The sequence below is a fragment of the Aquarana catesbeiana genome, linkage group LG04 (assembly GCF_042186555.1).
Source record: "Aquarana catesbeiana isolate 2022-GZ linkage group LG04, ASM4218655v1, whole genome shotgun sequence".
Taxonomy (NCBI): Eukaryota; Metazoa; Chordata; class Amphibia; order Anura; family Ranidae; genus Aquarana; species Aquarana catesbeiana.
In genome coordinates, this window is record NC_133327.1 from 193,763,368 (window position 1) to 193,776,555 (window position 13,188).

Here is a 13,188-nt window from a genome sequence, read left to right on the forward strand (position 1 = left end):
GTGGGAAAAAAAACGAAACCTAGGTAGATGGACATAACCAAACATATTCTGTCACAAGCCATATGTCAACACATTGAAGTACGATAAAATGAAATGATATAAAACCAATATAGTATGCATTGGAATAATTTCCTAATGAGTAAATACAGAGAAACAAATATAATTGTAGTAACAGGTTTGCTCAAGGGTATAATGGAGTACTTCTAAGTAAAATATTATAGTTCTCCCGACACCCTCCAAAATCCTTTCCTTAGGACCTTCAACTCGCTTTCCCCCACAAATCCTTTTACAGGCGGAATGCTAGAAGCTCATATAACAGTCATCCCCAAAGAAGGAAAAGATCCCTCCCTCACATGCAATTACAGACCCATTTCATTGTTAAATGTAGACATAAAAATATTTTCAAAAATATTAGCCAACAGACTACTAACCCTCCTGCCCTCACTCATATCCCACGACCAAGTAGGTTTTATCCCTGGCCGTGAAGCCAGGGACAACACGAGCAAAGCGATTAACCTGCACTATCTGATCACCCATACCAAGCAAAAAGGCTTTTTCCTGTCACTTGATGCCGAGAAGGCGTTCGACAGAGTATCTTGGGATTACATGGTCCCCAATTGATTGGACTGATCATGTCGCTATAAATCAATCCCTCTGCTAAAGTGAGGGTCAATGGTACTCTGTCAGACGCCTTCCCCATCCGTAATGGAACAAGACAGGGGTGTCCACTGTCACCCATATTGTTTGTACTAACCCTCGAACCCTTCCTAAGGAAACTTACACTTAACCCAGACATAAAGGGTATCCAATCTCCTGGAAAGGAATACAAATATGCGGCATACGCAGATGATATACTACTGTTCCTAACACAACCACTAACCACTTTACCAATATTACTAGCCGAATTTAAGCTCTTCCAAACCCTATCTAATCTGAAGATCAATTTCTCCAAATCTTTTACACTTAACATATCCCTAAACCAGAATCTAGTAAACCAATGTAAACATAACTTCCCGTTCCAATGGAAACAAGATTCAATATCATATTTAGGTATTCAGATTCCAACCACACTCTCCGACTTATATGCCAAAAATTTTCTTCCCCTACTAAACAGGCTATCTTCCGATCTTGAAACATGGAACAAGCCGACATTTTCATGGTTCGGCAGAGCAGCTATCCTGAAGATGAATGCACTTCCCCGAATACTATACCTCCTACAGACGATCCCTATACAGATCCCCCCCCTGTTCTTCAAAACATACAGGCAGATCAGCTCCAATTTCTTATGGGGCAAAAATAGACATAGAGTTAGTCACACCATACTCTCTCGCCCGAAAAATCTGGGAGGAATAGGCCTTCCAAACATCCTCAATTACCATGCAGCCACCCATTTAACCAGGATAGTGGACTGGAACGCCCATACCCAACAAAAAGATTGGGTCTCCCTAGAAGCTTCCTTCACGAAATTAGACCTGAACTCTCTCCCTTGGATTTTCCCCAAGCATATTCCACAAGACACTCAAGCCCACCCGACGATTGGCCCCACCTCGCGCTGTTTTCATGCGATATGTAAGACTACCCCGATCTCCTTCACCCCCAGTCCATTGACTCCTATTAAGCTGAACCCGGACTTCCCACCGGGTATGCACCACCAATTTCTTGCTGACAATCTACCACAGGGACAAATCAGGGTCCACCAATTCCTCCAACAAGGCAAACTACTTCCTGCAATGCAAATCGCAACACGTTTTGAACGGACACCGATCCCAAGTTGGACATTCACAATGATAGCCCATTACCTTCAAATCCTAGACAAAAAGGGTTAATGCTCTAGACAGCTCACTCCCTTTGAAACACTATGTATTAAAACAACACAACAAACACATCTTATCTCTCAAATACACAACCTCCTCTTCGCAGACCACAAAGCTAATGATAGTCAATACTGCAGGAAATGGGAAAAGGATCTAGACATACAAATCTCGGAAGAGAACTGGGAGCGTATATTCTTGAACATACACAAAGTCTCAACTAATGTCTCCACTCAAGAGAATGGGTTCAAAATCCAGTCAAGATGGTACCATACCCCAACAATGCTACATAAATTTAAAGCTGACATCCCTGAAACATGTTGGAGGTGCCATCAAGAGAGGGGCACGCTACTCTATATTTGGTGGTCTTGCGCCCCACTACAAGCCTTCTGGTCGGAGGTCTGCAGAATTATTGAGCAGATCACCACCTACAACCCAGATTTCACCCCTGCCCAATTTCTCCTACACCTTTCCTCCTTACCACACAATACCTACCACAAATCACTGATGATGCATTTGATAAACGCAGCAAGACAATGCATCCCAATACATTGGAAATCAAACAAGATACCCACTCTGAAAGAGTGGTTCGTCAGAATAAACAAAGTAGCAGAGATGGAAAAATTAATACATATAGCAAGAGACACACCGACAAAATTTAGCCGCAAATGGGCATGCTGGCTTCATTTCCAGTCTCTACCGGAATACAAGACCATTCTGAATTCACCTATATAAGGGTGGAGGATGACAGTTACACTACTCACACACAACCAACATATATATATCTTAACTCCCTACCCTGATGACAACTTAGCCCCTTTTGAAAGCACTTCAGGGCCTAGAATATAAATTGACTATATCACATCTACAAAGAGAAGTCAGAGATTCCCCCACCCCGCCTTCCCCATCCTCCCGGTCCACCCCCAATCCCTTCCTACCCCCTTACCTTCTTTCCTACCTTCTATTCTTTCTTCTTCACCCTCTCCTTTTCCTATGCCCGATATGCTGACATCCTGACAAGTAAATAGGATGCCCACATCATATACCAATTAACTACCCAACTCATGAAATACTACCCAGAGACAAATGATCTTACCAAACACGAATATTGATCGGCCCCTTACACATTAAATGATAAATACATCACCCCGCTGATTGAGCTCCTACATAAATTGCAAATCAACTTTTTACTACACACAAAATTTATCACGGAACGTAGAGCATACCTCCAATGGAATCTCAGTTTTAGGGCAGCTTTGACCTATCTAAGGATACTTGTGGGGTACACCCCCCCCCCTTTTACCTAGGTAAATAAGTTTATTTTCCTTAAGCACGGCTGGGAATTCTCTTAAAGGAAAAAATTGTTTACTTTAACAATCCCATGTTTAATGCTTACTGTTTACTGTAACACAACTGCTGTAAAGACTTTATGATCTTCAATAAAATCTTTGAAACAAAAAAAATATTATAGTTCTCATAATCCTGTTAGTAGCATATTATACATAGATTAGTGGTGATAAGGAGAAACAATTTTTTTTTTATAAAAATGGTTTGAAATTAAGCATATCATTGAGACCAGGGTATGATGTAGCTTGTAAGTTGTACACCCTTTGGGTCTCCCTTTGGAGTACCCTTTGATCAAAATTACCTCCTCTAGGGTCATCATAAATACGATCCAGAACGGCAATTTTGAACGTATGTGGATCATAGTTATGCCTGAATGCCACATGGTATCCAATGGCCTTGTTCAGTATGCCATTGGTGGCATAATAGACACGATCTTTCACTCTTTTCCATAGAGGTCTAATTGTTTTACCGATGTAGAACGCTCCACATCGGCACAAAATGATATAGATGACCCCTTTAGTTGAACATGTAACATGGTGCTTTTAAGTGATGTAATTGACCATTAGGCAAGGTAAAGGAAGATCCCTGCAGCAAAAGATGACAAAAATCGCAACCACCACAACGGAATAAACCAGGTGTTTCTTGTTGTGTATTCCGAGATTTGTGGTAGTGGCTATGTACAAGAAAGTCCTTAATAGATCTCGGACGTCTATATGTAATCTGAGGACGTGGTCCTAAGTACTTCGAGAGTGTCGGATCGGCCAATAGAATGTGCCAATGCTTGCTGAGAATAGAACGTATTACCTGGTGCTGATCAGAAAAGATGGTAATAAATCTCAATATCTCCGAATTGCTGCGTTTAGGTTCTGAGAAAAGGATCTCATGTCTGGGGCAACTGCACGCTTTTTTATAAGCCTTCTTCAAACAGGTTTTCGTATATCCCCTGACCAATAGGCATTTATATAATAAATCAGCCTCCTGTTTGAAAATTGATATAATTGAAGCAGTTCCTCCTGAGGCATAAGTATTGGCCAAAGGGGATGCTACGAACTAGTGCATCAGGATGTGCACTAGAGGCATGCAATATTGTATTGCCCGCGGTAGGTTTGTGGTAAAGTGATGTAGCCATGGTACCATCAACTTCAATAGAGATGGTAATGTCCAGAAAGGAGATCCTGCTCTCGTGAAAATCCATTGTAAATTTCAAATTGTATCCATTCCCAGCAAGCATCTGCATAAAGCGTTCAAGCAAAGTAGAAGATCCGTCCCAAATTATAAAGACATCGTCTATAAACCGACGCCATAAAAGAATATGGGAAAGAAGGTCGGTGTAATTGTCATTAGAAAAAAGGTCTCGTTCCCACCCCCCCAGGTACAAATTGGCATAAGAGGGGGTGCAACATGTGCCCATGGCAACCCCTTGTACCTGGAGGAAGTGGGACTCGTCAAAAGAAAATACATTTCTCGTAAGGATGTGTGATAGAAGCTGTAATACGAAGTGATTCATGCCAGAAAACTTAGGACCGCGCTCATCAAGGAACTTGGAAATAGTCTCCAAACCCAAATTGTGTGGAATAGAGGAGTATAAAGCCTCAATGTCAATAGCGACAAGGAGGCAATCTGTTGGGATGGTAAGACCGTCAAGACTTTTTAGCAGGTCAGTAGTGTCCTTTAAGTAAGAGGGCAATGTGATAACATGGGGCGAAGATATTCATCAACCAGCTTGCTGGCCCGCTCAGTAATTGAGCCCACACCCGAGACAATCGGTCGTCCTGGTGGATTATAGAGATTTTTATGCATCTTTGGGAGCGCATAAAATGTTGGGGTCTTAGGGTGTGGGACCTGTATGCCCTCAAAGATTTCTTTGGTAATCAAGCCCTCAGCAAGGGCCGAATGTGTAATTTGTTCATACTCAAGATTATATTTAGCAATAATGTTAGCTGAAATTGGTTTATACCATTGTCTGTTCTTGAGTATATCCCAACACATATTCCTGTATTGGAGTTCGTCCAGCAGAACTATGTTGCCACCCTTGTCTGAGGGCTTGATTACCAACTGAGAGTTTGCACTAAGTCCAACAAGTGCATTTTTGTGGGCCTGACTCAAGTTATGGCTACCCAATTTTTTAGAAACTAGAAGTTCCATTTCTTTAGTTGTTTGTGTAAGAAAAGTCCACAGGTTTGGATTTGAACGTAATGATTGAAAAGTAAGTAGATTTTTGTTTCACAGCATTACCCAGCATGGTAAGCTCCTGATGATAGATCTTAGCCTGTGTTTGCTGACCAATATTGTGATCGAACTCAGGTGCAGTCACCTGTGTCACGTTGGCATCATTCTCCTCTAAAAGGAGCACCAGATCTTTTAGTGCCTGAAATTCGGCAACTGTGAAATCCTTCCAAATTTCTTGCTCTGTAAGATTTTTTGTTTTTCTTGTCTATCGTGATCAAAAAGAAATTTGTACGTTAATTTCCTAGAAAAGAGATGCAGATCTTTAATGATGTTAAAAATATCAGGTGTTGAAATAGGGCAGAAACTCAGCCCCAACTGCAAAACCTCCTTTTCCACTACATTTAGGGGGTAAGATGAAAGATTAATTATTTCTAATTGTTGAGTATCCCTAAGAGGGATCTCCGAAGGGTTCTCGAAAGAGGAAACGGGTAAGGGTAAAGTATTCTCATGAGGTTTGTTAGTATTCGGGAAGAATTGGTCAATGCATCATTTTTTTAAATCCTTCCTAATTGCACCCGCTGCTGCTGTGCTACTGGGTCGTGAAGAAATAATAGATTGTGCACAGTCAGCTATACTAGGTCGAATATCCGATTTAACGGCAGAGGTCAAAGAAACCGACGAGATGAAGGTAGTGGGGGGAACATTAGATGCAGCTAGGTCGGGGAACATAGATATTCCTCCATTATCCTTGGGTATAGAGTGCTGTTGTTGAGCGTGGTTATTATCTAGTGGTTGAACACGGTTGTTCATCCATTGATTTTTTTCTATTATTGCCTGTAAATGGATGACCCCGTCGCCCTCAGTTATAAAAGAACTGTCACAAGAACAGAAGCGTCACACAGCGGGAGACTTCCATTGAGGTGGATCGTCCGGGGAAGCGGGGAAGAACACGAAGGAAGATGCCGGACGAGAAGACTGCAGGAAGATGCCGGAGGAGAAGACCGGAGGATGAAGCAGAGGAAGATAGAGGAAGAAGCGGGGGAAGAACAAGATGGAGGAAGAAGAAGAAAACCGAAGGAAGACCAGAAGACGATGGAGGAAGAAGCGGGGAAAGAAGAAGATATTAATAAAGGAATGATCAAAAACCGGCTATTGTCTTTTTTAACATTTTTGACACTTTTTTGTGAAATGGTAGGCCATTACCAATTCACACGGGGGGCCGGGATCTGGGGTCCCCTTGTTAAAGTGGGCTTCCAGATTCCGATAAGCCCCCTGCCCGCAGACCCCCACAACCACCGGGAAAGGGTTGTGGGGATGAGGCCCTTGTCCCCATCAACATTGGGACAAGGTGCTTTGGCGGGCTACCTTCTGCTTCTTCCTCCAGTCTTCTCCTCCGGCATCTTCCTCCGGTCTTCTCGTCCGGCATCTTCCCCACTTTGACCTTCGGAGGCTCCGCCTCAATGGGAGGCTCCCGCTGTATGACGCTTCTGTTCTTGTGACAGTTCTTATATAACTGAGGGCGGGGCCACCCGGTGACCCCGCCCCCTCTGACGACTTTTATGTGTATTGCAGAGACCCGACAATTCATTAATAGCCGCGAGTACTTTTAAATGACTTTTTTTTCCTTTAGAAATGTAATTTTGCTCTCTGACTGTTGTAAACATGGGAAACATGCGCCACTTTACAGGCATACTATAGACACCCCCCAGGTACAAAATTTAAAAGAATATTTCACTTTTATTGTTTCACTTTAAGCATTATTAAAATCACTGCTCCCAAAAAAACGGACGTTTTTAAAACTTGTTTTTTGCATTGATACATGTCCCCTGGGGCAGGACCCAGGTCCCCAAAAGCTTTTTATGACAATAACTTGCATATTAACCTTTAAAATTAGCACTTTTGATTTCTGTGCAGAAGACAAAGTATGATTACAATAACAGCCAGAAGCAGAGTATTAATGTACTAGTGCAACCAGCAAACAGCGCTTTGCAAGCTTCTTGGTAGATGGGAGTTCAACAAGATTTCATCTAGATTGTGAGGCAAGCTTTATTATTAACAATAGAAAAAACTCCTGCGCTGTTAGCGGACTCCTATACTAACAAGGGGACACTGTTGCAACACCTAAAGGACTGCTCCAAACAGACGAAACAATGGTAAATAATAAGGGGGGTGGTAGTTGCGCTGTGATAGGAAGGGGGTGAAAGGAAGGGGGAGGGGACTAAACTAAAGTGCATGTGACAAACATATCAAGTGACCTGAAATCATTAATAAAAATCAGTAAAACGAGAATGAGGGAGAAAACTGGCATGTACAAATAATAAACACAATGGGAATACCACTAAATGGTGTGTAAAGAAAAAGTGCTAGCGTGAAGCAACAAGGAAGATAAATTACATTGCATAATACTGAACGGTGCACATGAATATGAAAGGCAGCCAAGCCAATACACAATAACAAAGGTGATGATTACAATGATAAAGAATAAATCATGTCAACACACTAAGTGCATGAATAAGCAAATAAATGAAATGAAGACATACAAATTTTTTATATATAAAAGTCCCGGTGGTAAGTGTTGTAAAAAAGACCGAACATTTAGCAACTAACAAGTATGATCCAACCATAGGAGGAACTCGGCATACAAGAGACAAAAAATAATATGGTAAATAAAATATTAATAAAATGTGAAAAAACAGTCCCGCCACCAAGTGTGACACTTCTGAGTGAGGATCCAAAAAACACAATGGTGTAAGTAAAAGGAGGGGAGTGATCTTCAGTGGGAACACCTCCGTGTCCACAGGCCCCTTACCTTACAGCTGTAAGGTATACAGCATATATGTTTGAAGCCCAGCAGATAGTGAAATCCAAAAATGCAGCAGATGGCGTAGCTTACAGATGCGGTATGTGATATGCAGAGAAAAACAAGATAAACAGCATATGGTGTGATACCGTTTGATGTTTGAGAACACAGGAGGAAAGGCAGGATAAGGGGGAGAGAGGGGGGGTTGCACTCACTTGTGACCAATGAGCGCAAGCCTCAACCCACGAGCGCCGAGCTCGTATAATCCCAGCTGCTGGCCAAGGACCCTGCAACGTCTCTCACCTCCTGTTGCTCACTACCCGTCATGTAGCGTTATACAGTGCAGTACCCGAACAAAAAAACGCACATAGCGTGATCCCGTATGATATACACTTTAATGAACGAACTAAAATGTCATAAACTTACATAAAACGACAGCTGGGGGGTATTATCTCCACGAGCGCCGTGCTCGTCACATCAGCTGTTGTGTGGCAGCGTCCCGTGCTCCTAACGCGTGTTGTCACGTCACGTGACTTCTTCAGATCTGAAGGAGTCACGTGACGTGACAACACGCATTAGGAGCACGGGACGCTGTCACACAACAGCTGATGTGACGAGCACGGCGCTCGCAGAGATAATACCCCCCAGCTGTCGTTTTATGTAAGTTTATGACATTTTAGTTCGTTCATTAAAGTGTATATCATACGGGATCACGCTATGTGCGTTTTTTTGTTCGGATACTGCACTGTATAACGCTACATGATGGGTGGTGAGCAACAGGAGGCGAGAGACGTTGGAGGGTCCTTGGCCAGCAGCTGGGATTATATGAGCTCGGCGCTCGTGGGTTGAGGCTTGCGCTCATTGGTCACAAGTGAGTTCAACCCCCCTCTCCCCCTCATCCTGCCTTTTCTCCTGTGTTCTCAAACATCAAACGGTATCACACCATATGCTGTTTATCTTGTTTTTCTCTGCATATCACATACCGCATCTGTGAGCTACGCCATCTGCTGCATTTTTGGATTTCACTATCTGCTGGGCTTCAAACATATATGCTGTATACCTTACAGCTGTAAGGTAAGGGGCCCGTGGACACGGAAGTGTTCCCACTGAAGATCACTCCCCTCCTTTTACTTACACCATTGTGTTTTTTGGATCCTCACTCAGAAGTGTCACACTTGGTGGCGGGACTGTTTTTTCACATTTTATTAATATTTTATTTACCATATTATTTTTTGTCTCTTGTATGCCGAGTTCCTCCTATGGTTCGATCATACTTGTTAGTTGCTAAGTGTTCGGTCTTTTTTACAACACTTACCACCGGGACTTTTATATATAAAATTTTTTTTTGTCTTCATTTCATTTATTTGCTTATTCATGCACTTAGTGTGTTGACATGATTTATTCTTTATCATTGTAATCATCACCTTTGTTATTGTGTATTGGCTTGGCTGCCTTTCATATTCATGTGCACAGTTCAGTATTATGCAATGTAATTTATCTTCCTTGTTGCTTCATGCTAGCACTTTTTCTTTATACACCATTTAGAGGTATTCCCATTGTGTTTATTATTTGCACATGCCAGTTTTCTACCTCATTCTCGTTTTACTGATTTTTATTAATGTTTTCAGGTCACTTGATATGTTTGTCACATGCACTTTAGTTTAGTCCCCTCCCCCTTCCTTTCACCCCCTTCCTATCACAGCGCAACTACCACCCCCTTATTATTAAGCTTTATTATTAATATTTATTTTACATTACTTATTAAACATGTAACAATTTACATACAAATAGGTGCTTATACCGTACAACACAAGCGCTCTGATACCCATGGGCACATAAAGATCAACATTAACAAACACTTGTAATAAAAGGAGTTAGAGTGTATTGTGATAAAGGATACTAATGCCACGTACACACAATCGGAATTTCCGACAACAAATGTTCGATGGTAGCTTGTTGTCGGAAATTCTGACCGTGTGTAGGCTTCATCGGACATTATTTGTCAGAATTTCTGACAACAAAAATTTGAGAGCTGGTTCTCAAATTTTCAGACAACAAAATCTGTTGTCTGAAATTTCGAGCGTGTGTAGACAATTCCGACGCACCAAATTCCACGCATGCTCTGAATCAATTATGAGACAGAAGCGCTCGGTCTGGTAAAACTAGCGTTCGTAATGGAGATAGCACATTCATCACGCTGAAAATTTAATAATCTTTTAATGCAGTGCAGTCTTTTCTTCTTGATAATGCTAGAATAATGTTGTTTTGCTGCTGATATTCACACAGTTCTGACAAACTGATTTCTTTATTATTTCTCGTGATCTCCTGAATAATATTTGTTATTTTTTTCATCAGATCTCCATAATAATGTTTTGAATTTATTTTTATAGTGATCTTCTTTTTTTTTTTTTTTTATCAAGATCTCCATTTTTTTGTTGGTTTTTTATGAAGATCTCCTGTTTTTTTTTTTTTTTTTTTTTTTCTACTGATCTCCATAATATTTTTTTTCGTTTTGTGTGTCAAGTTACCACAACACCATTATTAACTTGTATTTTTTAACCTCAAGGAGGTTGTTTGGTGTTGGTGTTCCTTGTTAATTTGACATTGTATTTTTGAAATGTACCTGCCTACTCACAAACTGTCCTTTTTGAAGTAAAACACATAGGCAAGTATTTGTGAAAAAAATTAGACATTTATTAGGGGTCATAACAAAATAAAGAGTAGGGATGAGCTTCGAGTTCGAGTCGAACTCATGTTCGACTCGAACATTGGCTGTTCACAAGTTCACCGAACAGCGAACAATTTGGGGTGTTCGCGGCAAATTCGAATGCCGCGGAACACCCTTTAAAAGTCTATGGGAGAAATCAAAAGTGCTAATTTTAAAGGCTAATATGCAAGTTATTGTCATAAAAAGTGTTTTGGGACCTGGGTCCTGCCCCAGGGGACATGGATCAATGCAAAAAAAAGTTTTAAAAACGGCCGTTTTTTCAGGAGCAGTGATTTTAATAATACTTAAAGTCAATCAATAAAAGTGTAATATCCCTTTAAATTTCGTACCTGGGGGGTGTCTATAGTGTGCCTGTAAAGGGGCGCATGTTTCCTGTGTTTAGAACAGTCTGACAGCAAAATGACATTTTGAAGGAAAAAACTCATTTAAAACTACCCGCGGCTATTGCATTGCCGACAATACACATAGAAGTTCATTGATAAAAACGGCATGGGAATTCCCCAAAGGGGAACCCCGAACCAAAATTAAAAAAAAAAAATGACGTGGGGGTCCCCCTAAATTCCATACCAGGCCCTTCAGGTCTGGTATGGATATTAAGGGGAACCCCGACCAAAATTTAAAAAAAAAAATGACGTGGGGTTCCCCCTAAATTCCATACCAGACCCTTCAGGTCTGGTATGGATTTTAAGGGGAACCCCGCGCCAAAAAAAAAAAAAAAACGGCGTGGGGTCCCCCCAAAAATCCATACCAGACCCTTATCCGAGCACGCAACCTGGCAGGCCGCAGGAAAAGAGGGGGGGACAAGAGTGCGGCCCCCCCTCCCTCCTGAACCGTACCAGGCCACATGCCCTCAACATTGGGAGGGTGCTTTGGGGTAGCCCCCCAAAACACCTTGTCCCCATGTTGATGAGGACAAGGGCCTCATCCCCACAACCCTGGCCGGTGGTTGTGGGGGTCTGCGGGCGGGGGGCTTATCGGAATCTGGAAGCCCCCTTTAACAAGGTGACCCCCAGATCCCAGCCCCCCCCCTGTGTGAAATGGTAAGGGGGTACATAAGTACCCCTACCATTTCACGAAAAAAGTGTCAAAAATTTTAAAAATGACAAGAGACAGTTTTTGACAATTCCTTTATTTAAATGCTTCTTCTTTCTTCTATCTTGCTTCATCTTCTGGTTCTTCTGGCTCTTCTGGTTCTTCTGGTTCTTCCTCCGGCGTTCTCGTCCAGCATCTCCTCCGCGGCGTCTTCTGTCTTCTTCTCCTCGGGCCGCTCCGCACCCATGGCATGGGGGGGAGGCTCCCGCTCTTCTCTTCTTCTTTTCTTCTTTTCTTCTCTTCTTCTCTTCTTCTTCATTTTCTTCTCCGGGCCGCTCCGCAATCCATGCTGGCATGGAGGGAGGCTCCCGCTGTGTGACGGCGCTCCTCGTCTGACAGTTCTTAAATAACGGGGGGGGCCACCCGGTGACCCCGCCCCCCTCTGACGCACGGTGACTTGACGGGACTTCCCTGTGGCATTCCCCGTGACGTCACAGGGAAGTCCCGTCAAATCACCGTGCGTCAGAGGGGGGCGGGGTCACTGGGTGGCCCCGCCCCCCCGTTATTTAAGAACTGTCAGACGAGGAGCGCCGTCACACAGCGGGAGCCTCCCTCCATGCCAGCATGGATTGCGGAGCGGCCCGGAGAAGAAAATGAAGAAGAAGAGAAGAAGAGAAGAAGAGAAGAAGAGAAGAAGAGAAGAAGAGAAGAAGAGAAGAAGAGAAGAAGAGAAGAAGAGAAGAAGAGAAGAAGAGAAGAAGAGAAGAAGAGAAGAAGAGAAGAAGAGAAGAAGAGAAGAAGAGAAGAAGAGAAGAGCGGGAGCCTCCCCCCCATGCCATGGGTGCGGAGCGGCCCGAGGAGAAGAAGACAGAAGACGCCGCGGAGGAGATGCTGGACGAGAACGCCGGAGGAAGAACCAGAAGAACCAGAAGAGCCAGAAGAACCAGAAGATGAAGCAAGATAGAAGAAAGAAGAAGCATTTAAATAAAGGAATTGTCAAAAACTGTCTCTTGTCATTTTTAACATTTTTGACACTTTTTTCGTGAAATGGTAGGGGTACTTATGTACCCCCTTACCATTTCACACAGGGGGGGGGGCCGGGATCTGGGGGTCACCTTGTTAAAGGGGGCTTCCAGATTCCGATAAGCCCCCCGCCCGCAGACCCCCACAACCACCGGCCAGGGTTGTGGGGATGAGGCCCTTGTCCTCATCAACATGGGGACAAGGTGTTTTGGGGGGCTACCCCAAAGCACCCTCCCAATGTTGAGGGCATGTGGCCTGGTACGGTTCAGGAGGGAGGG